The following is a 26,399-nucleotide window of genomic DNA, read 5'->3' as shown; positions in this document are numbered from 1 at the left end:
TGATTTCTTTGTGATCACTGTTCCCTAGTTCACTCCCAATTTCTGTCATTAATCTATGTTCACTGTTAGTTAACACTAAATCTAAAATATTATTTTCTCGCGTTAGTTCCTTAATGTGTTGGGTAAGAAAGCAATCGTCAATTCTATACAATCTTCTGCTTTGTTATTCCCTGTTCTGTTAATCCAGTTTATTCCACTAAGATTAAAGTCACCCATGACACAAATACTTTTAGACCTAGATGCTCTAGCTATTTCATTTCATATAACCTATATTGGTGGCCTATATATAAGTCCTTACTTAAGATTATTTGCTTTTTCGTTTAATTCTATCCATGTAGTTTGTGTGGGGATCAGTTTTGATTCCCTCTTTGAGACTACATTTCAAATTGTCCCTAAATTGTTTCAAAGCAATTTTAAACGTTAACATGTGGAGTATAATCCTCTCAAGAACTTAGCACTTACAGGATGTCAGATGGGTCTGAAGGCACAAGAAAATCACAGTGTGATGTATCAATCAGCAAATTAGTAGGAGCTTGTGAGCAGGATTCGAACCTCTGCTCTGGGTACTCGCAAGCATCCCAGTTGCAATTTATTTTTTGCCATGTCGTGGTGCAAGTGTCTAAAACGTTTGCTCGAGTCCCTAGAGCTTAGGTTCGACTCTTCCTCACGGCTCTTACTGATTTTCTCATGTAGGTCCAAAGTTTTGGAAATTTGACTTGGGTGTGGGTATTATTAGTCGGTTTCCAGCGGTCAGGTAAGATACCATGCCTCAGACTTTCATTAAACAGTTCTAGCAGAGGATTATATTAGGGGAATTGAGGATGTAAGTATACTTCCTGTCCTGGGTTAATGGCAATAAAGGAATTTTTTTGTTGCTGGTGTTGCACTGATGTTGCATGTACAGTTGCAGGCATATGAAACTTTTGGACAGCTGCAAAATAAAATAGTACAATTAGAAGGGCATAAGTGGTGAACGAATTTTAAAAGGTAACATAAAAATGTTTTGAACATTAGGGAGTGTTAAGTATGGTTTTTCAAATGCAGTTTTCACTGCAACATGCTTGGGAACGAGGGAAAAGAATGAGGGGGAAGAGGGAAAACCTTTTGAAACCTCTTTCGTGTGGGTATAAAATAAATTGTTGGCTTTTCTCCAAAGCCATTTTATTGCTTGCCACTGTTTAGCGTTCTGTGCCTTCCGCATGAAAGTATGAACAGTTGAGGGCGTAGCATTGTTTTTTTCCTCGAGTGAAGATTCGTACATGTCAGGATGGAGAAATCTAAAAGTTGATTCAAAGCTACATTTTCCTTTCCTTAGTATATTATGACATTTTTGGGGGGAATGATTGATTGCATTCTATTCCTTTTCTATTTCCAGAATGTCTACAAATATCCTTTACATGTACTTGTATAGATGTGAACAGATATTTTAAAGTCTTATGCACTAGTTATTTTGCTCGAAACATACTTAAAAGGGCCTTTCTATTGCAGGCGTGTCCGAGGGAGCTACAGGTGAGCATGAGGGAGCTACAAGTAATGGTCACTGTCGGTAAAGCCTCTTGTATTCACCTAGTTGTATTCACCTAGTTGTGCTTGCGGGGGTTGAGCTCAACAGAAGGCGTTATGGCGCTTCCAAGCTACTAGGTGGGTGTGGTAGTGGGTTTAATGTCCTGTAGTGAAGTATGTGCTTTTAATACATACTCACACTTGCTCATACTTCACATTAATAGAAATAAACTCTATTAATATTGTTGAAGTGATTTTACTTGTGAATTATTTGAATATGAGGCGGCCTCATGTCAGGTGAGGTGAATGACGTCACAGGTAGTTGACCCATCAGGCCAAGCTAGTCAAGAGGCGCGGCGGGCAGTGTGGCGCGGGCCGGCGTGGGGAGAGGTGCTGCTCAGCGCCCGCCTCATTGGTTTTACTAAATTAAGTCACCTGGACAGTCCTGTGCATGAGGTTACCTGCGTCAGGCTTACAGGCAAGTTACTCTAGATGATTAGTTATTTTATCACATTGTATTCTGTTGGTACAATAGTCTATATTTGCTGATTGTCTTAGCATAATTACAACATGTTAAAGCTTTATTTAAAATAAATAAGTTGACTGGTTTACTCATTTGATATAATATTGTGTAATATACCTTTGTCTATTAGTAGAGACTTTTACCTAGCCTAAAACTTTTGATGAAGCTAATTACAACAAAACTAAATTCTAAAACAATTCCTATGTGATTAACTGTTCCACAACAGCGGCTAGAGTGTCAACATTGTGAAATTTAACGTTCGACCATAAGCAGCTGAAAATAGTTTACAAAATTATTAGTTAAATTCTGGCAGTTATAAGGTGTTTATTGTGAACTATCAGATATCAATCCTTGAAATATGGACCAAAGACTTTTAACCTAACAAGAGTCGCATAAGAGCCATCCAATGTGAATGAAACTAGCCATCCTGAGTCAGTGTCGTCCACGCTGCCGCCAACCCCAGAGACGCCTTAATTAACATTAACGTCCTGTGTAACCAAGTACTATATTTTGTCGAATATAACTAACAATTAAAGTATGTTTAAATTGTGTATAGTTCTATGATAGTTGTTGAAGGAAATTACAGTACGTGAGTGTATTCCAACCTGTCTCCCTCGCTTAATAAATAATAGGTAACATAACAAAAACTATTTTAAATAGTGTTAAAATGTGTGAACTGTTGTGGGTCAGTGCACGAACGAGATGCGAAGCGTTCGTCACGTTCATGTTTGGCTGCCGGGTTAACGATCACTTGGCCATTGTGATGAGAACAGGCTGTGGACGAGTCATGTCTGAGGTTGGGTTTTGCCATTCTGTGGTAAGTCAGCTTTATGGATCAACCAAAGTCTGAGCTGATCGATTGTCTTGCGGGATATTTTTAAAGCTTTATATGAAGATTTTCAATTTAGTATTTTTATATATTTAATGTGTAATTTCAGATATGTACGAGGGTGCATCAGTACAACGGCACTGCAGGTATGGAGAGAATAAAGTTACTTGCAAAAACTTCTCACGAATTGCAGTTGGTCATTATGTAGTAGATTCATATTCGCACCCAAGTACAATAAGTGAAGGGAACAAGTCTAATAATTTTAATAGGTACACACTATACCTTGAAGCGGTGATCTTCTAATAGGTATAGTCTAAAGTGCTCCATGTGTTAACCACTTCAGAGTGGTAAACAATTAACCAGGCCCATAATTTGAACATTTAATTATGGTGTATCATACGGTTAATCAATCCTCTTCCCCCTCCCTTCCCTATCTCTATCCATACTTTTGTTAGTCTGTCGTCCTCACTGCGTCTGTCGAAGCAGTGAGGACAATCTTCATTTAAAGAGTGAGCGACTTAATTGCTGAGCAACCCATTGTTGAGATCGCAAAGAGCATCAACGCTCAGAATCAATCCCTCACAGCCATCTCGGCCCACCTCATCCAGCAGGGTGAGAACGGGAAGCCCACCCTCAAGGTCACCCTCAAGACTCCGGCAGAGGCTACTCTCGCGGCAGACAACGGCCTCAGATGCTTTGGTGTGGCCTGCACACCCCACCAGATCGCTAGGCAGCGTTATTTCCGCCTACGTCAGTGTTTTCGGTGTTACCAGTACACCCACTACTCTCAGAAGTGCCCCAACCCGCTGCAGAAATGCAGCGTCTGTGCTGGCGACCACCAATACAGGACCTGCAACGCCACTACTCAACATTGTATACTCTGCAACGGCGATCACACGGCCGTCTCCCACAACTGCGCCACCAGGAAAGGCGAAATTCAGAAGATGGTTGACGCCAGGCAAAGAAATTCGACGGCCCAGACCGAAAGCTTTCAACATACAAGAAGCTTTTCCTGCACTCCGATAAGTGGCGCCACGAGCGGCGCGCAACAAAACTACTGGACCAGCAACCCCCGCGCAGGTCACTCACAGCCCCAGACGAAACCTTGCAACCAAGCCAGCCAGCCATCCTCACTCACACCGCCACCAGCCTCCCCAGACAGCTGTGATTCACTTCGCATCAGAAATGTCAGGTGGAGATCTCTAGAAACGGTACAAAACACTGAACGACTTGTACAAGCTCGACAACCTTCCGACCTTTGTGATACCAGAGGCCATGTTTACCAATGGCTCCTCTCCACCAGAGTCCGACCCCACACCAGAGACGCCTGTCAACCCGGACCCTATTGCTCCAGTCATGCCTGCGACTACATCATGTGCAACGATACTGCCACCAACTTCTCCTGCAGGCCTCACCATGTCTTCTGATGATTCAAATGAGACTGTTGACATTGAAGCACAATCACCCCCAGCACCAGAGGACATTAAAGCACATTCACGACCCTCAATACCAGCGGAGTCTCCAAAAGACTCTACACTCTATGATGAACGTGACAAAAACCTGACACCCAGATCTCCGGAATATAGACGCCTCACCAGCAAAATACTCAACACGAGGTCTGCAGAATGCTTGCTGACTAATCCAAACCAAAAGTACATTCTATCGAACGATGTAATCTTATTTGAATGCGACGAAACCACATTGTCAAAGGACCTTTTCCCACCAGTCTACGCAGAGTACAAAGAAAAACATCAAATGATTACTCGAAGCAAGAAAAAATAGAAGAAGAAACACCAAACTGAAGAAGACACCACCTGAAGACACATTCTCCCCCTTGAATGTAGAAGCACTGCCACTGCCGCCTTCCAGATCCGTCTCCCAACCTAGCCAGTTGTTGGGTTGTTTGCAGCATTGACATATTGACACGCAGCTGGGTCAAGCCCTGGCACTTTCTTTCTTTCTCAGCATTTCCTCTCACCGACTTCTCTTCAGCTGTCCCCACTTCAAGGCTCGCCCCAATGGGAATCTTCTGTATTTTTCGTATTCGTACTCTGGCAAGAAGAAACGTTTAGCATGAAGGGAAAGTACCGGGGCTAAACCTAGCAAGCTGAACATACCGTCGGTCATTTTCTGGAGGCTGAGCACTTGCAGCTACGTGGCCATCATCCGCATCTTGGACAAGTTATTAGTAGTCCACGAGCGCTGCAGCATTTCTGCAAATCGACAAAATAATTGTGGTCATGCGGCAGGCCCTGTGAAGTGCTAGAGGTGAACGTTTGTGTTTTCGGGATGGGGTAACGTGATGTTCCTGATTTGTTTTTAGTGCAGTATCTCCCCTTATTGGGGGAAGTAAATATTATATAACGGCCGGAGCGCCTATGACAGTAGATAAAGGTTTTAAGAGCAGGGACACCAGACTCGTCAAGTGGCATATGGTCTGGGAAAGGAGCCGTTACTAATGTCACTGGAGGATATTCATTCTTTAACAAGCTAACAAAGAATGCTCCGAAGGAAGCAAGTTCTAGGCAGGATGCATTCATTGGTATTAACGTATTGTGCATTAAAACTGGTTTCTCAAGAGTTCACATTATAATTTCAATGTAAAGTTAGTCAATGGTTAGGTGTTAAGGTTCTGTTGGCCATTATAGAACTACGTATTAGAACTACGTTGGGTGATAGTTATAGCTTTAGGATTCGAACAGGGGTCATCAGCAAAGCACTGTTCGAGAAATGTTCGAACGTGATCAGTTGAGCTGTGTAACAACTCGTCCTCATAAACAAAGGCTAAAGTCTATTCCATGCACCCGTCAGACCCCCGTTTATGAATAGAAAAACGGTTTACACAAGTCACCACTGATGACGTTCAAACATTTCTTGAACAGTGCTTCGCTGACGACTTTTGTTTGAACCACAATGTTGTGAATGCTTCACCCATCTACTACAGATACAAATAATCACCAAGAGAAACTAAACGCCTAACTTAACCAATGTCCGAATATGCACCGCATCCTTACATTTAACAATATTAATATATATTTGAGAATTCCAATTTTGAATGAACAGCATGTTTAAATATATGAATGCGTCTTTGGGGTCAACCACTGGATGAAATGAACAGACAAGAGGACGCGTTGTGTGTAAGCCTGTTTTTCATTGATAAACAAGAGGTTCGGCGGCTGGATTACAATCATTGTTCTTTTACTGATGGGGGGGGGGGGGGCCTTGGTAATGTATGTATGTATTCTCGAACAGTGCTTCACTGACATCTGCTTCTCGAATAGCAAGTCTGTAAATGTTTCACTACTGTACTACTAACAAAAATAATCACCAAAAGAACCTTATCACATAATGGACGCCTAATATACAATGAATTATATTGTATAATAAATTATGTATTGGAATAAACATACTTTTATAACGGTGTTAAAATTGATTAACGTCTCGTGGGACGGCCGCCGCTCTGACGAGCCTGACCTACGAACGAACTAAATATAGGACAAGGTACCCATTGGGGTGAGCTTTAAAGTGGGTATAGGTGAAGAATAGCCTGGGTGAGAGGAAACGTCGGAGTTGGAGACAGAGCCAGGGCTAAACCCAGCTGCGCAGCGTAAAACGAGGCTTCCTGAACACCTGGCTGGCTTAGGCTAGTGAGCAGGGTCTCGAGGGAGGGGCGGCGATGTGAGGTCTTCTTTTCTCTTGATGTGTGGCGTCGTCTTTCTTCATTTTGAGCTGGAGTCTTTCGTCTTCTGTCTTCCACGTCGGTCTGCTCTGAAGCTTGCAGGGATTCCATCACCTCAAAACGAGCAAAATTAGGTCCCCATCCCCCTAAAGAGGGGGGTGAGGGCAACTGCCCTCAGTGAGTCTTAGGCCTGCATCCTCATGCTGTCTTTTTTTTTCCTTTTCTTGGCTTGTTGTTTGGCTTTGTACTGGGTGTAGTCTCCGGGGGGAGATCGGCTGACAGTATGTTTTAGTCATATTCCGTGAAAATTAGGTTGTGTCTAAGCACGCACTCGTTTCCTAGCGCACGCCGTAAGTGTTCCTCATACATAGAGTTGAATATACGGCTGGTGAGCCGTCAACATGCAGGAGATCCATGCTCGGTGTTGTTACGTTGCTGATAGTTTTCTTATTGCTGGAGTATCATAAGCTGGTTGGCCTGGGAGTAACGAGATTATTGCAGATTAGTCAGTAGAGTCGTCATCAGACAGGTTGATGTCTGCAGGAGCAGTTGGTGGCAGTATTGTTGCAGATGTAGTCGCAGGTGTTACTGGAGTAATAGGGTCCGGGTTGATAGGTGTCTCTGACGTGGGGGCGGACTCTAGTTGAGAGGAGCAACCGGTAAACATGGCCTCTGGTATCACAAAGGTCGGGAGGTTGTTGTGCTTGTACATGTCGTAGAGTATTTTGTACCGTTTCTTGATCACCACCTGACATGTCTGTCGCGAAGTGAATCAGAGCTGCAACAGTGCTGTCAGGGGTGGCGGTGTGAGTGAGGATGGCTGGCTGGCTTGGTTGAGAGGCGTTGTCTGTGACCTTGAGTGGCTGGCGCGGGAGTTGCTGGTCCAGTAGTTTGGCTGCGCGTCGTTCGCGGCACCACTTGCCAGGAGTGCAGGGAAGTCTTCTTGTATGTTGAATGCTTTCGATCTTGTAGTAGAATTTCGTGGTCTGGCATCAGTCATCTTCTTGATTTCCGCCTGTCTGGTAGGGCAGTCGTGAGAGACGGCTGTGTGATCGCCGTTGCAGAGTATACAGCGTTGAGTAGATGCGTTGCAGGTCCTGTACTGATGGTCGCCAGCACAGATGCTGCATTTCTGCAGCGGGTTGGGGCACTTTTGAGAGTAGTGGGTGTACTGGTAACACCTAAAACACTGGCGTAGGCGGAAATAACGCTGCCTAGCGATCTGATGGGGTGTGCAGGCCACACCAAAACATCTGAGGCCGTTGTCGGCCGCAAGAGTAGCCTCTGCCGGAGTCTTGAGTGACCTTGAGGGTGAGCTTCCCGTTCTCACCTTGCCGGATGAGGTGGGCCGAGATGGCTGTGAGGGATCGATTCAGAGCGTTGATGCTCTTTACGATCTCAATGATAGGCTGTTCAGCGATGATATCACTCACTCTGTGAATGAGTATTGTCCTCACTGCCTGAAATTGATGGGGAGGTAGGAGTGTTAAGTCCTTACCCAGCAAACACAGAACGTTTGTGGACGTTTTTAAATGGTTCCACAAAGGTAATACTGTAACTTTTGACATAAATACGTATATCTGATGTTCTTAAAACCAAAGGATATAACTAAAAACATATATTCTTGAGACACAGTTTTTTAAGATTTATGTAAAAATTTAAAAATAATAGTGAATGCTATGGTATTATAATGTTTTCATGCTTTATATTTAAGAATAAATAATTTTCAGTCAACATTTAGTTTTTTTTGTTTACTTTCTGTAAAGCTATCCAATTTACGTTCTTATAACATAAATATAACATTTATATGACGTCAGTATAACGTTATTTACACGACATCATTACGTTATTATGATGTTATATTAACGTATAATTCCTGTGTGAAAACCAGAATATATATTGAACTTTATGTTTTAAACCTTGTAAAGTTATCATAAAACTTGGAATAAGACGGTAAGCATGCTTTACTTATGAAAATATACAAACAAATCAACAAAAACATTTTAACATAAAAAACATAAACATAACATAAATTAATTGCATGCATGGGAGTTAACTGGAACTCTGTAATATTGCATACATGAACCTTAAGGTACAAACCCAGTGTATTTACTCATGCAGTTCTTTCCTAAATCTAAATTTTTCCAATTTTTACACTTTGTTTCGAGTTCTGTCTTGTGTTGCTACTTTTAATACCCCATTAATGTCCCCTTTGTTATGTCCATTCATCCCATTGTGCACCTCTACCATATGTCACTCCTAATTCTTTGCTTTTCTAGAGAATGTAATATAAGCTTTGACAATCTTTCTTCATATGACAGGTTAACAGGTAGAACAAAGATTACCATTTATATATGGATAACTATTATAAGTCGGTTTGAATGAGTGAATTGCTGCTTGAAGATAGGTATATACACCTGTGGTACTATCAGATTGCATCGTGGTGAGCCTAAAACCCTTCAGATCCAAGCAAAGGGTAAAATGCCAGCAGATACAATTGCGAACACATTGATACCAAAATGAAAGACATATGACGAGAATTGAGGTAACCAAAGTGAAAAGAGTGTTCACATTACATTGCACTAGAGTGCTCCCGGGTTACTTTCTCTCACTTTCTCTGTTTTGTGCGGATGGTACACCTTGCTTTTGGAGTTTATATGCATTTAAACCTGTAGATAATTCTATTGCTAACACATTGATACCAAAATGAAAGACCTAGGATGAAAATTGGGGTGACCAAAATGAAAAGAGTGTATACATTTTATCGCTCTTGTGCGCTCCCTGGTAACACACTCTCGCTTACTCTGTTTGTTGCGGATGGTAAGCCGGGCTTTTGGAGTTTATATGCCTTTAGTCCTGTAGAGAATTCTATTGCGAACACATTGATGCCAAATTGAAAAAACTAGGATGAGAATTGAGGTAACAAAGTTGAAAAGGGTATACACTTTTCAGTATTATCACACTCTCTAATGTAATGAGAGTTGCCTGAGGGTGGCTCAGCTTTCTTTTTCTGGTACCCTTGGCCTACATTCATCTTGTCGGCGGGTGGAGCGCGCTGCTGTCTTTGACATTATATGCACATAGTTCTGTTGGGAATTCTATTGCGAACGCATTGATACCAAAATGAAAGACATAGGACGAGAATTAAGGTGACAAAGTTGAAAAGAGTATACACTTTTCAGTATTTCCGCACACTACCAGGGAATGTCCAAACAAAAATGGAGAGAGTGGAGGGGTAACTTGCCCAAAACGCGAAAGTGTTTGGGGAGATTAACTTTCGTTCAATACTATTATGCAAAAGGAGCCACACATCTATAGTTCATCCAATAAAATCAGCAGACTTCTAGATGTTACTACTGCTCGGCTTAGACTCGGTTACAAGTATTTCTGGGAATTCTCATTATCTGCCGATGTAGACCTGACCAAATGTTAACTGTCAACAAAATTATTTGCACACCCCTTCGTCACTATGTGATAGTGAATTCAGAGACAATTCTATAACCAATGTACCAACGATGTGTCAATATTTCATTCAAAATGATCTGGTACCAGAAATTTTAGCCAAATATCCCCAGTTTGCTAACTGTAAGTAGTAACTAAGTGATTGTAACCTATCCACCGCTGCCCACTGGATGGGGAGCGGTGTGCAGGACAAACATATCAATTGTGACACTAGCTCTCCACATATGTCAGTTGCTTAATTTAGAAACTGTACTTGTGATCGATCTCGAACCTATTGTTGATGTGACGACTTATACTGAATTTTGTAACTAGCTCATCAAGATTGTAACTTGCTTAGCTAAATGAATTGTTGGGTTCAGTCCCTGAGCCCATTATGTGCCTCTGCAACCCTTTCCACTACCGCCCACAAGATGGGTATGGGGTGCATAATAAATGAACTAAACTAACTTTAAGGCATCCTGAAAGAAAGCTTGGAGGGCTTGAAAAATTGCAGAACGAAGCCTTGAGGATAATCCTTGGGTGCCTTCGTACCACAAAGATACTTAATATGAGAAAGGAACTTAATATTCCGAGCGTTGTTTATCGTGTTACTGAAAATAACTGTCAAATTGGTATAAAAATGCTTAGGCTAGCTCATCCTAACCGTTGCACAGAAGCCCTCCAGAATTTCTTTATTGAATGTAAACATTGTTTCAAATAGATAAATAAAATTGGAACTGAACTCAGAAAGTATCAGATTTATAATTTGTACCAAGAGAGACAACAATAGCACTTTCCTGCACTGTAGGAAATTACACCCTTTTCAATTTTAATCCCTCCCTTTCCATCAAAGGAGCAAATTAGAGATCAGTCCCAGCTTTGTCTTGAGGCAAAGCTCAACGTCTTAAGCCATATTGATGCTCTGTCCACAGAGCATTCTCTCTCTCAAATCATATACACTGAAGGTTTCCTACAGCGCCCAACGGGTGCAGCTGGAAGTGCAGTTGTCCTGGCAATAGGATATGACTTATATTTTGAGTGGGGAGTCCGTATAAACAACTGGGCCTCTACCCTTCAGACTGAACTATTTGCCTTGCTCCTTGCACTGAAATGTGTACAAGTATCCAAACTTGATACATTAGTTGTAAGTGACTCTTTATCATCCTTAATTGCTCTCAACTCTTTAAGACATAACTGTAACTTGCTTGTGTCTGAAGCTAGACACAAATACAATAACAACTTGAGGAACCTTATCATAAACAATAATCTCAACAAAAATCACATAGTTCTCAGAGGTGATTTCAATATTGACCTAGGGCTACAAAATAACCCTCAAGTAGACTGTTTCCTCAACAGCATGAATTCCTGTATGCTCATCCCCGTAATCACCAGGCCCACCCGAGTCACTCAAACATCTGCGACTACCCTGGATCACTGATGGACCAACATAACAGCTCCTCTTACATCAAGTATAATCACTGACAGAACAACTGACCACTATCCTACCTTCCTTGTAGCGAACATGGCCATAACACCACCAGGTAACAAGAAAATTACCTTTAGGTTACAATGTGAAGCGGCAATAGGCAATCTCACAAATGCCCTCCACAATGTAAACTGGGAATCTAAATTTATCAATACACAGGATAATAATTCGTTAACTAGCCTCTTTCCAAAATTTAAAGCCTTTACAATACTTATTGTCCTCTCCTCACCAAGCAAGTAACTGGCAAAAAGGTTAAATAATCCCTGGCTCACTAATGGCATACTTAAAGCAATCGACAAGAAACATGAATATGAAAAAAAACTTAGGATTGGCCTAGTTGGAAAAGAAGTAGTTAAGAGGTATGCATCAGTGCTTACCAGTATAATAAGAGCAAAGCGTTCCTATTACGAGAATAGATTCAAAGAAGCAAAAGGCAACATAAAAAGCACATGGAGAGCCATCTCTACCATCCTAGGAGCTAAACAACATTTACATAATAAGATAAAAATCTCCAAGGATGGTTATACACCTGCAACAGATCTTGAAACAGCAACTGAATTTAATAGCTTCTTTTCATCGTTTGGTACTCACCTTGCCCGAAAAATCCCAGAGACTCAGACATATGTTACCACATATCTTTCACGCAGCTATCCAAACTCTCTTCTCCTCTCTCCGGTCAGCCCTACAGATGTTGTGTCCATCATTCACTCGCTAAAAACCAAAGCTGGGAACATTAGTGAAATACCATCGATGGTACACAGGCGTGCCTCCCATGCCCTTGCACCATCCATAGCACTGCTGTTCAACAAATCCCTAGAGTGTCATACCTTCCCTGATATCCTTAAAAAAGCAAGAGTAACGCCAGTTCATAAAGGAGGTAACACGGCAGACATAAATAATTACAGACCCATATCGAATCTACCTATATTATCAAAATTATTTTTTTTTTTTTACAAACAGCTCTACTCCAATCTTGTAAAATTCAATATACTAAGTCCCTGTCAGTTTGGCTTCCGCTCCCAAAAGAGTACCAATGATGCTATTGTTAGTCTGCTTGACTTAATCTTCTCAGCCCTTGACAAAAGTGAGTTTCCAATTGAACTCTTCATCGGCCTGAGAAAGGCCTTTGATACTGTTAACCATAACTACCTCTTACTTAAATTCCACCATTATGGAATCCGTGGCCTTGCCCTAAACTATATCCGATCCTATCTTAGTAACAGACACCAATATGAAGCCATCAATGATATAACCTCTCCCACTCTACCACTTAATTACCGTAAAGGTGCCACAGAGCAGCATCCTAGGACCCTCCTGTTTCTTATATACATCAATGATCTCCCTAATGTCTCTAACATACTTAAACCTATATTGTTGGCTGATGATACTACTCATCTACTCTGACCCCAACCCACTCCTGTTAAATAATGTTGTAAACAATTAATTAAAAAAAAGTCTACTTGTGGTTGTCAACCAACAAGCCTCACACAAAACATAGAAAAGACCTACTATATCTTATTTGGAAACAAATCAACAAATGCAATTCAGCTTCAGATAGATAATGTAAACATTAGCAATAAAAATGATGGAAAGTTTCTTAGCCTATACTTAGACAAGAGACTCAACTTCCGCACCCATATACAACACATAACTAAAAAGGTTTCTAAAACAGTTGGTATACTGTTTAAGATCAGATATTATGTACCCTACTCTGCTCTCCTCTCACTCTATTATGCACTTATCTATCCCCTATCATTCTTATGGCGTTTGTGCTTGGGGTTCAACCTCTGCAAACTACCTCAAGCCCATCATCATCCAGTAAAAATCTGCTATCAGGACAATAACTAACTCTACCTTCAAACAACACACAGCTCCCTTGTTCAAATCCTTAAACATGCTAAACAAATTCACTCCATACATTCTCCTGTGTAAATTACGTTTATAAAGCCCTTTTTCTAACTGCAAACCCTGTTCTGAAACTCTTCCTGGACAGATGTAATAGAACACATGGCCACGTCCCCACCAGACATAAATATCTCTTTGATATCCCCAGAGTCAAACTTAATCTATGTAAACACTCTATGTAAATAAAGGGACCTAGTTTATGGAACTCACTCCCTTATAATGATTTGAAAAGCTGTCCAACTTCTGCCATATTCAAAAATAAAACCAAAAAGTACCTGTAGTACTTTTTAAGTACGAGGGAGTAATGCGCAAAGCGTCCCTCACCTGTGACGTCACAGCGTCAACTGACGCCATATCAACACATCGGCCATTTTGTCGTCAGTTCAGTCATGGCGAGGACTAACCCTTCATGCAAACTGCACCTACTATCAAGAAGAAGAAGATTTTGTGTTCCACCGATAGTATTATCGTAAGTAAGCACTTATATTTTATATTTTATTAAATTAATTGATTCTATTTTTCTGTAATAAAGGTCCAAAGGGTTGTTAAGGAACAAGGGTGTACCGATACCGACGCTCAGTGCGCTCAACTCACACCAAAGTATCACCTGTGTAGCTTCTGTAATTAGTGTTAATTAGTTATGCTATAAGATAATGAAGCGAGTATAAGATTAACTCGCTACAAGGGTACTGTGTTGGGAGGTGAGGGCTGTTACTGGTGTCTGTGGGGATGTGAGGACTTGTACCAACCACTATCACCACCAGTACCTTGTCTTGCACCCTGCTTAGTTTTCCTATTGAGATATGAAGTATTATTGCATTCATATAATTATTCATTCATTGTCATTACTATTTTTATGGGCTATGTTCTGTTACCCTAATGCTTTTTACCCCTGGGCATGTCCATTTACTCTCCAGCCCTTCACAAGCCACTGCTGCACCCCCTCCATGCCCATACTTACTGTGCTTATTCTTACAGGACTGCACTGCATTATGTGGTGCTCACTGCCTGGACACCTTGATACATGCATTATAGGGTTCTGGTAGTTGTTCTACTCACCAAGCCCTTCCAAGGCCAGGCTTGACATGTGAGAGCTTGATCCAACAGGCTGTTGCTTGGACAGGCCCCTCAGGCCCACATATCCACCACAGCCTTGTTTGTCCGGCACTTCAAAATCAAATGTTTATTTACGTAAGGTACATACATATTTTTAGGTAAGGTACTCTTTATTTGGGTAAATTTATCTTCGTAGTATTTAGCTTTGGCTCGTCTAATTATCTTGGATAGCAATAACGAGTAATTCTTTGAGAATTCTTTGGAGACAATTCCTAACCTATACTTCTCCCAACCTATACTTCTTCTCAAGGTCATCTTCACTTCTTGAAGATGTTCAGGTTTTCTCTTGAAGATGTCGACGGTTGTTCCAGCAATACTGTATTTCTTTTATTGCTGAAAACCTGTTTTCAGCCATAAAAAAATAATCCTGAATCCAGAAAAAAATCACTTTTGTATCGTCTGGAAATTTTCAAATATTGCTGATCAAACCTGAGTCTAAATTATTTGTATATATTATGAATTACAGAGGTCCCAGGACAGGGTTTTTAGGCACTCCACTTACATTTTCCCACTCTGACTTAACCCCCATTTATACAAACTCAGTCTTATCTTTTAGCTAATAATTTATTGTACACACCATACTCAGCCTGTGTAGGGTAGTTTATTGTGCATGTGTAGTATATATATTTGTGTAGTATATTTGGTATATTTAATGCCTCTAACCTCTCCTCATAGTTCTTGTCCTTCAGTTCTGGGAGCCACTTAGTAGCATGTCTTTGCACCTTTTCCAGTTTGTTTATGTGCTTCTTAAGATATGGGCACCATACAACCGCTGCATATTCCAACTTTGGTCTAACAAAAGTCGTGAACAATTTCTTGAGTATTTCGCCATCCATGCATTTAAAAGCTCTGAATATTATCCTTTACCTGCAATTGGTTGTTGCTGTATTTATAGAATATGATTTGTTCTACTTTACATTTGTTTGTTCCTTTTTTTCAAAATTTCTTTCTGCCTCTCTCCTCACTGCCGTGTAGTTGTTTCTCTTTGTATTACTGGTATGTTTGGGGGTTTGGCCTCTTCGTATATTGATTCCATTTTTGTGTCTTTTGGTCTCTGTCCGTCTTGAAATTTCAGTTGAACAAATCCTGTTTCCTAGTTCTGCATCTTTGTTTTGGTATAAATGTTTTTGTTCCTTTATCATATATTTCACAAAATTGACATACTGTGCATTAATTCATCTCAATTACTTCCTTTCCTAACAGCAAGCCTTTCCAGTAAAATTCTTTGAATTCTTTTCTGACTTCCAGCCTAATGTTTGTTTTATCCTAGTGTGTATGATGCCTAGCGTGTCTGGTGCCTGTTGTGTTAAACCGAAGATAAATGCATAAGTATAGGTCAGTAATTTCTCCAGCTTTGAAAGGGGCTTTCATTATGCAGCAGTATTCCACTCTAGAGAGCACTAGCGTCTTGAAAACTATCATCGGTATAGCATCTCTAGTGTGAAAAGTTCTTGTTATCTATCCTGTCATTTTTCTTGCAGTTGTGACGGCTACTTTATTGTGTTCTTTAAATGTAAGGCCTTCTGACATCAGTACACCCAAATCCTTTACGTTGCTTTTCCGTTCAATGTTATGATTTGACTGAGTTTTGTAAGTGGTTTCCGTTTTTATATTTTTTATTTTTTCCGTAGCGCATGAGCTGAAACTTATGTTCGTTAATCACCATGTTATTTTCTGTAGCCCATAGAAAGACCTGATTTACATCTGATTGGAGGTTTGCCGTGTCCTCTATGTTGCCTACTCTCGTGAAGATTCTAGTGTCATCTGCAAAGGATGATCAAGTACTATAGGTTGTGTCCTTGTCTATGTCCGATATGAGGATGAGAAAAAGTATTGGAGCAAGCACAGTACGCTTGGGGACTGAGCTCTTTACGGTTGATGGTCCAGATTTTATTTTGTTGACTACTACACATTGGGTTCTATTAGTCAGGAAGTTGTATATCCATCTGCCTATTTTTCCGGTAATTCCTTTTGAACGCATTTTATGTGCAATAACACAATGGTCACATTTGTCAAAGGCTTTTTTTTGTCAAAGCGTTTTGTTTGTCTTCCATGGCATCTAGTGCCATGTCAGAGTGGTCCAGCAACTGTGATAGGCAAGAGCGCCCTGTTCTGAAACCATGTTGTCTGGGGTTATGGAGATGCTGTGATTCCATGTATTTTGTGATCTTACTTCTTAGCATTCTCTCAAAGATTTTTATGATGTGCGATGTTAGTGCTATCGGTCTGTAGTTTTTTGCCTCTGCCTTATTTCCTCCTTTATGGGGCGGTGCTATCTCTGCTGTTTTTAGTATGTCAGGGACAATGCCAGTATCTTGGCTTTGTCTCCAAAGAATGTGAAGGGCCTGCGATAACGTTTTTTTACAGTTCTTGATGAATATAGAGTTCCAAGAGTCAGGGCCTGGTGCAGAGTGCATAGGCATACTGTCTATGGCTTCTTCAAAATCCAGTGGGGATAGGATCACATCTGATTTATGATTTGATGTTGGTATCATATCCATGAAAAATTCATTTGGGTTATCAATCAGATGGATGGAGAGCTACACTCGTGGTGTCCCATTTTCCCAGCACTCTTTGTCATATAATGCTTTGAAACTTTTGACGGATTTGGCCTCCACCACCTTCTCACCTAACATGTTCCAACCGTTTACCATTCTGTTTGCAAAAGTGAATTGTCTTACATTTCTTCGGCATCTTTGTTTAGTTCGTTTAAATCTATAACCTCTTGTTCTTGAAATTCCAGGTCTCGGGAAATCTTCCCTATCAAGTTTATCAATTCCTGTTACTGTTTTGTACGTAGTGATCATATCTCCTCTTTTCCTTCTGTCTTCTAGTTTGGAATATTTAATGCCTCTAATGTCTCCTCATAAATCCTGCCCTTCAGTTTTGGTATGAATGTTTGTGTGCCTTCATCGTATATTTTGCAAAATATGGAATACATCTCATTTACTTTACTTTAAGAATATGGTTCGATCAATTAAAAACCCTCTTGTTCAAATTGCAAAGAGACTGAAAGAGATGCAGCATGCTCAATGGATTATATATTAGTGATTATTATTAGGATTATATATTAGTGAATCATATTAGTGATTCAATTATTATGGTCATAAAACAATAAACAAATAGTTTTGGTGTTATTACACTCTATTCACAGGTTATATATAAGTATCTGCATGTTTTGTTCACCATTACAAACCACTAAGTTGGTTTGATTTTTGTTGAGATTGTTATTTATGATAAGATTCCTTACGTTATCTGAGAATGAAGCTATGTCGGTATTGGGAAATCTATAGATGGCACTTATAGTCAAGGAGGATTTAAGGGATTTACTGGAGAACTTGGCAAAGGTATATTCACAATAGTCGTCTCTATTACTAATGAGACTATTGCAGATGAAGGTATCTTTGTAAGATATTGCTATGCCACCTCCTTTTTTTATTAGGCCTGCAGTTGTGAATGGCTTTATTATCAGCCAAGTTGTAGCATACAACATAGCATATATATGTATATGGCATACATATATATATATATACACATATATATATATACACATATATATATATACACATATATATATATATATATATATATATATATATATATATATATATATATATATATATATATATGTGTGTGTTATGTTATGTTACAACATAACAGGCCAATTACACTGGATTAATCTTTGTGTTTAGATAGGAGATGCCTCGTATGGGCCAATAAGCCTTCTGCAGCCCCTATGTTTATCCCTTATGTATCCCCCCATGTTTTCACCTTCATTGTATTATCACCTGACCTAATGCGGGTATAAAATCAACTAATATATATATATATATATATATATATATATATATATATATATATATATATATATATATATATATATATATATTCAAAATTCGTCAGTGTACTACATTTTTGTTGTTGCTTTTAGGTGATGCTTTTAACCAGTGTACGTGGGTCTGATTGTACAACCACAGTTCGAAGAATAATGAAGATATGAACAAACGGCCTGTGGTCACTATACAGTCTGGAAGGGCAAAAGAAGAAATTGGCATTTCTACAAAAACAAGAACTATATAATGTTATTTTAAGTAAGTAACCAAAAAATTAAATAATTTTTTTAAAGTTTAAAATTCACTTAAAAATGTAAATTTTAAGTTAAAAAATTTTAACCAAAAAACTTAATATTTTTCATATTTGGAACCATTCCATAATCCCAAGCATAAATGATTATATTTCTATCACTTGCTCTTAAGATTGTTTCATTTAATAGAGGTTGGGCATAATTGTTCTCTGCTGCTAATAGAACTGACTGACTTAGCTATAGGAAAATGTAAACTTAATTGGTTTATCCATTACAGTATTTTGCAGTTTATTTCATGATCCTGTGCTTAATACTTGCATAAATAGTAGATTACAAAATGCATTTTTATATCATTAGTATTGAATAATAATAATGCAAATAATTGACTTATAAATGATGTACAATTAATTGGTAGGTGATATTATATTATTAATATTTTTTCATTCTTGCAAAGCCTTAACAAAGTCATTAACATGTTAATATAAACTTGATCACCTTCCACTTATTTTCTCATGTGCTACCTACATGTACAAAACCTTATTCCTAAATGCATATTTTGTTCTGAAACTTGTCCTTTATATGTTGTGTATCACCATCTCTGGAGAGTTTTATCTGATTGATGTATAAATTACTTTTAATTTTACAGAATATTATTGTTATACTGAATTTATTATTATATAAATAACTTAATTTTACAGAATCATCTATCAACGCACATCCACAAGTTGAGGAGGAGGATGTGACCTTCCAGATGTCTGAAGTACTGAAACAGGCACCAAACAGGCCTGGTGGATCTAGGTACAAGGTAAAATAATTTAAATTTTTTTTTTTTTTTTTTACTAATTGTCCGATATATATATATATATATATATATATATATATATATATATATATATATATATATATATATATATATATATATAATATGTATGTGTGTGTGTGTGTGTAATTACCTAAGTGTAGTTAAAGGATGAGACCGTCTTCCCAGCACTCTTTGTCATATAACGCTTTGAAACTACTGACAGTCTTGGCCTCCACCACCTTCTCACCTAACTTGTTCCAACCGTCTACCACTCTATTTGCGAAAGTGAATTTTCTTATATTTCTTTAGCATCTGTGTTAAGCTAGTTTCAATCTATGACCTCCTGTTCTTGAAGTTCCAGGTCTCAGGAAATCTTCCCTGTCGGTTTTATCAATTCCTGTTACTATTTTGTATGTAGTGATCATATCACCTCTTCTGTCTTTTAGTTTTGGCATATTTAATGCCTCTAACGTCTCCTCGTAGCTCTTGCCCTTCAGTTCTGGGAGCCACTTAGTAGCATGTCTTTGCACCTTTTCCAGTTTGTTGATGTGCTTCTTAAGATATGGGCCAACTTCTGTTGTTGGGCACCACACAACAGCTGCATATTCTAGCTTTGGCGTAACAAAAGTCATGAACAATTTCTTTAGTATATCACCATCCATGTATTTAAACGCAATTCTAAAGTTAGAAAGCGTAGCATAGGCTCCTCGCACAATATTCTTTATGTGGTCCTCAGGTGATAGTTTTCTATCTAGAACCACCCCTAGATCTCTTTCTTTATCAGAATTCTTTAAAGATTTCTCACATAATGTATAGGTTGTGTGGGGTCTATGTTCTCCTGTTCCACATTCCATAACATGGCATTTATTAACATTAAATTCCATTTGCCAAGTGGTGCTCCATATACTTATTTTATCCAGGTTTTCTTGAAGGGCATGACAATCATCTAAATTTCTTATCCTTCCTATTATCTTAGCATCATCAGCAAACATGTTCATGTAATTCTGTATACCAACTGGTAGATCATTTATGTAGACAATAAACATCACTGGTGCAAGAACTGAACCCTGTGGTACTCCACTTGTGACATTTCTCCAGTCCGATACATTGCCTCTGATTACTGCCCTCATTTTTCTATGTCAGAAAATTTTTCATCCATATTAGAAGCTTACCTGTCACCCCTCCAATATTTTCCAGTTTCCAGAACAACCTCTCTATGTGGAACTGTCGAATGCCTTTTTTAGGTCCAAATAGATGCAGTCAACCCAACCATCTCTTTCCTGTAATATATCTGTTGCTCGATCATAGAAACTGAGTAAATTCGATACACAGGATCTTCCAAATCGAAAACCATACTGTCTGTCTGAAATTATATCATTTCTCTCCAGGTGTTCTACCCATTTAGTTTTAATTATTTTTTCCAATATTCCAATTCCAATTTTTTCCAATAATGTGTGTGTGTGTGTATGTATATTTGTGTTGTTGAATATGACCGAAAGTCAGTCTTTCTGCCCCTCTCCTTACTGCTATTGTTGTTTCTCGCATCTGTGTATTGCTTGTATGTTTGGGCAATTTTTCCCCTTTTCCTAGTTCTGCATCTCTGCTTTAGTATAAATTTTGTTGTGCCATTATCATATATTTCACAAAACTTGACATACATCTCATTTACTTCATGTCCTAACAGCAAGTGTTTGTCAAATTCCTTAAGGAAATATCTGAGTTCCCCATAATGACCTCTCCACAAGTCAGGTTTTTCAACTGCTTCAAGCTCATTTTCTTCCAGATTATAATGCATTGCATACTTTATTCCCAAAAAGACATGGTCACTTTTACCCAAGTGACCATGTCACTTGGGTAAAAGGAGGGAGGTACTGAAAGGAGGAAAAGGGAGGTACCAAAGGAGGGAGGTACTGAATGATAAATATATCTTTCTCTTTCCTGGTAAATATAATATCCAGCATGGAGGGAACATCCCCTTCCCTCATCCTCGTAGCTTGTTTAACATGTAGAAACATGAATGTTTACAGGGTGAGGTTTACGAAATTATATATATATATATATATATATATATATATATATAATTGGTCTCTGGTCTATATATATTATATATATATATATATATATATATATATATATATATATATATATATATATATATATATGTAAGTTTGTGTGTGTGTAATTTATATAAATAAATAATTAAATATTAATTTTGTTAATATCTTTTCAGGGAAAACTTGCAAGTACAATTCGTATACAAGAAGGGCAACAAGAGCCAGAGGATGTCTACTAAGAAAATATATAAGTCTTTATCCTCACACTCTTGATATATGGTCTTCTCTGGTCTCTTTATTTTCTCTCCTCACAAATGTCCCTTTTTTTTATTTCTTTTACGTTTCTCTCCTGTTTTTCTTGTCTTTTAATCTCTCCTTTCCTCCTCTCTTCTAACACCTCTCGTTTCCTGTCTCTTCTAGCTTCTCTCTTCCTTTACTTTTTATATTTGTGGTATTCATTTATGTCATTTTTATCTTGTATATTTTTCTTGTATCTTTTTCTTATCTTGTGTTTCTCTTCCCCTTCTCTTCAATGATTTCTCATTTCTCTCCTCTCTCTGTTGTTTCTGTTCTGTCTTCTCTCTCCTTGCCTTAATTTTGTTCTGTCTCTTTTGTTGTGTGTGTGTCTTTCTGTCTCTGTCTGTCTCTCTCTTTCTCTCTCTCTCTCTGGCTCTCTTGCTCTCTCTCTCTCTCTGGCTCTCTCTCTCTCTGGCTCTCTCTCTCTCTCTCTCTTGCTCTCTCTCTCTCTCTGGCTCTCTCTCTCTCTCTGTCTCTCTCTCTCTCTCTCTCTCTCTCTCTCTCTCTCTCTCTCTCTCTGGCTCTCTCTCTCTCTCTCTGGCTCTCTCTCTCTCTCTGGCTCTCTCTCTCTCTCTCTGGCTCTCTCTCTCTCTCTGGCTCTCTCTCTCTCTCTCTCTCTCTGGCTCTCTCTCTCTCTCTGGCTCTCTCTCTCTCTCTCTGGCTCTCTCTCTCTCTCTCTCTGGCTCTCTCTCTCTCTCTCTCTTGCTCTCTCTCTCTCTCTGGCTCTCTCTCTCTCTCTGTCTCTCTCTCTCTCTCTCTCTCTCTCTCTCTCTGTCTCTGTCTCTCTCTCTCTCTCTCTCTCTCTCTCTCTCTCTCTCTCTCTCTCTCTCTCTCTCTCTCTCTCTCTCTCCCCCTCCCTCCCTCTCTCTCTCTCTCTCTGGCTCTCTCTCTCTCTCTCTCTCTCTCTCTCTGGCTCTCTCTCTCTCTCTCTCTGGCTCTCTCTCTCTCTCTCTCTGGCTCTCTCTCTCTCTCTCTCTGGCTCTCTCTCTCTCTCTCTCTGGCTCTCTCTCTCTCTCTCTGGCTCTCTCTCTCTCTCTCTCTGGCTCTCTCTCTCTCTCTCTCTCCCTCCCTCTCTCTCTCTCTCTCTCTCTGGCTCTCTCTCTCTCTGTCTCTCTCTCTCTCTCTCTCTCTCTCTCTCTCTTTCTGGCTCTCTCTCTCTGGCTCTGTCTCTCTCTCTCTGGCTCTCTCGCTCTCTCTGGCTCTTTCGCTCTCTCTGGCTCTCTTTCTCTCTGGCTCTCTCTGGCTCTCGCTCTCTCTGGCTCTCTCTCTCTCTCTCTGGCTCTCTCTCTCTCTCTCTGGCTCTCTCTCTCTCTCTGGCTCTCTCTCTCTCTGGCTCTCTCTCTCTCTCTCTGACTCTCTCTCTCTCTGACTCTCTCTCTGGCTCACGCTCTCTCTCTCTGGCTCTGTGGCGCTCTCTCTCTGGCTCTCGCTCTCTCTCTCTGGCTCTCGCTCTCTCTCTCTGGCTCTCATATTTCATTTGATTTAAAAATGTCTGAGATTTTTTACTTAATCTAAGTTATATTGCATGGTGCTAATATGAATATTATACATGACTGTTTTTTCTTTTCTTTCTCTTTCTCCCTTTCTTTCTTTCTCTTTCTTTCCTTCTCTCTCTTTTTCTTTCTCTTTCTACATGAATATTATACTTGACTGTGTTTACATTCACTTGTAGATTTTTATTTTTAGTTAATTAGTCCTAAACTTTTGATTAATAGATTTTTATTATTAGTCATAGAAAAACTATAGTGTTATATGTATACTCGGAAAATTTTACTTGTTTTAGTTTTAAGTAACAATAACTGCTTATAACGTCAGACTGATCTCAGCATGACATGAATCACAGGCTGCTTGATCACAAAATCTATTGTGTTCACATATTGCATATATAGATTTTTAAATTTTTACTTTTATATTCTGTTATAGATAGTCTATATATTTCGAGCTATTACATATATTTTGTTGTATTACTCATTCTTAATTAAATAAATATAATATTTTAATTCTCTTTTTGTACCCTATTTATTTGTAATTTACACATACATATATAGGATGTCCATTTCTATCTCAGATATGTCTTCTTTCTTTCTCTCCCTTTCTATTTCAGATATGAATTACAAAATTATTATACCCTAATTTACCCTAAACGCTTTAATGTAGGTAATTAAAAGATCATAAAAAAGTTTTTAGAAATGTTAATTATATACGTTCTAAGGTTGTATATAAAAGTTCTCAAAAAACCTTTTCTAAACGTAATTATAAACGTGCTGAAAACAATGAAATGTCGTTTTTAGGATGTTTTAAAAACATGAAAATGTTTGCTGGGTATCCTCTAGAGCCGTGATCGTTGCCGTGATAAAGAGAGCTTCTAGTGCTACTGCACTGCTGAAGAGTATTTGGGGTTCATTTTCGTCCCTGACGACGTCGATGGATGCTACCCCTGAGGTCGACGTCAGTAGGTCCATGGTCTCGGTCCTGGTGTACCTCGTGTCAGTTCCTTGGAACTTCACCTTAACTCTGAACAGCATGATGCCGTTCGCGGGCACCACGCTATTACTCAGGAGGGAAGCGCTCTCGTTGCTGCTCGATTTTTACCTACCCGGCAGTGCTAGGTGCAAGCTTCCTTTCCTGCTGATGGAACCTGACCTGAGGAAGAGTCGAGTAGTGTGGCTGATGTTCACTATAGTGTGTGGAGGCCGTCAAATGCTGCATGCATACATGTTTATGCCACAGCAACACTAACACTTGCTCCGATCATTGTCCCTTTAATCTGGCAGTACGATTTGTTGTCCAACATGAAGGTGACCTCGGTTACATATACGAGGTGCTGTTCTTAGTGCTTTGCTTGTGGTCCAGCAGACACCACCTTCCTTAGTTTTCCTGTAATTTTATCCTTAATTTAATACAAACAATTGTGCCAGAGCTTTGGCAGCCTTCCTGGTGTGCTTGGGTTTTGGGCCGACAAAAAGTGAGTCGTGTACTTCAGTCTCTGGCTGTAGATTAAGGAATGCCCCAAATGGCTTGTTTATTATCACAGACCAACCAGGTCGTAACACTTACTGGAGAAAATATTCGAAGTAACTATGTTTCGTACGGAACTTTACCTCCTTGTTGTTGTTCCAATATATTTTCTCCGTTGTACCCGTAGTCGTCTCTTCTGTAGCTCTCCTCTAATTCTTTCGTCCGTAGTGTCGGCATTCAAAATCTAATGCTCCTCTGAGGCAAATGTTGCACTTGGCGATCGTTCCCTTTGTTTTGACATTGTGTTCAATCAGATGAACTGGTTTCTATTTTGGGGGGAAGAACCACGGCGTGCTCTGGAGGGGGGGGGGGTAGCCACTGTTATCAAATACCCGCAGGTCATTCCTTGGTCTCTGTTGTAGCTGTAACTGCTTTGTTGTGGAACTGGTCTCGGTGACCAGCGTCTCCTCCTCTTAGCCTCTTGGTCTGGGCATGTCGTTGTCTCCGGCCTGTTTGCTATATCACTGTTAAATTGAGCTTTTATTCTTCCTTTCGACATGTATCAATTTTCTGCTGTATCCTGGTGCCTTATGGAAGAGTTAAGTGTGAACTAGGTAATCCTTAAAATTCTTTGTCAAAATCCATAATTTATCTAAGTCTGCTTGGAGTACAAGTTTTATTATTATCACATACAGAAAAGGTTAGAAGACTCCCTGGCTTCAGGTTTTCACTCGGTTGATGCCGTTGATGGGTTCTGTCAATTCGGAGCTTGCTGCACGGTATTGGCTGGGTGGCCCCCGTCAGAAAAAGTACATCATTTGGTTTAGTTTCCCCCTTTGTCTAATGATCTTGTAAACGTAGAGACAAGCAGACAATTGTCTGAACCAATGATAATTCCATACACAAATAATCTTCGTCTGTTTCAAGTCAAGGAAAAGTACCAAGAAATGTTAAGAGACCGGCTTTAACGTGTGAGTGAGCCCTTCTGGCCTGGGAGCACGAAACTAACCCTTTAAGTTGTATCTCTGACTGAATTCACAGAGTTCCACAGACTTGTATAACCAAACCTGGTGGTGATGACATTGCAACGACTCTGGCAATATCCTTGGCCATCCCAGCCTGAGAATTGCCCATTGATACCCCAACCCGTCCTCCTAAAAATAACGTCAACTTTAGCTTGTATGTGCACTATGGCCAAATTTAATGTAATTTGAAATTAAATCGACTCACAAATGTGACGTATTATCCAGTTTTCTGTTTGAGTCGTGCGGCCTACTCGGTAAGGTTAGAAGAGTTAACTTTCAAATAACGTTTTTCCTAACGTTTTGAAACTGAGAATTTCCTGCCCACCTAACCTATCAGAAGACCCTTAACTTAATGTTGTTGAAAAAAAAATCTCACTTATTTTCATTGTTTCATTTTCAAATTATGTCCACTTTCGGCCATGCGGGCAAACGGCCAGAAGCGACGTTATTTTTAAGTGGACAGGTTGGATACCCAGCAAGGCAGACTTTGGCCCCAGACCAGAGGATACAATTTTGAGAGTGCAAGGATGGATATGCACTTCTGGAGATTCCACGCTGATATACATCTGGTCATACTCGTACAACTTAAGTCGTGAAATTTCATTCTCATACCAGGACAAAATTATGCTGTCTCCTTACTCTTCTGGGTGATGTAGTCAATCAAGTCCGTGCAGCCTTTTTTTGAGATTTACTATCT

The 26,399-nt window shown here is 39.6% G+C and overlaps 1 long non-coding RNA gene across 1 annotated transcript; it reads left to right on the top strand.

Moving 5' to 3' along the window:
• The first annotated feature begins 13,401 nt into the window (after positions 1-13,401).
• Positions 13,402-22,126, top strand: LOC138363887 (uncharacterized). Its single transcript, XR_011228226.1, has 4 exons — positions 13,402-13,835; positions 18,414-18,573; positions 19,265-19,371; positions 21,599-22,126. It is a non-coding gene; the product is annotated as an uncharacterized lncRNA (long non-coding RNA).
• Positions 22,127-26,399: the final 4,273 nt, after the last annotated feature.

This window comes from Procambarus clarkii, chromosome 12, assembly GCF_040958095.1.
Source record: "Procambarus clarkii isolate CNS0578487 chromosome 12, FALCON_Pclarkii_2.0, whole genome shotgun sequence".
NCBI classification, from domain to species: domain Eukaryota; kingdom Metazoa; phylum Arthropoda; class Malacostraca; order Decapoda; family Cambaridae; genus Procambarus; species Procambarus clarkii.
Note: the sequence above shows the minus strand (reverse complement) of the source record. Positions and strands in the feature narration are given on the sequence as shown.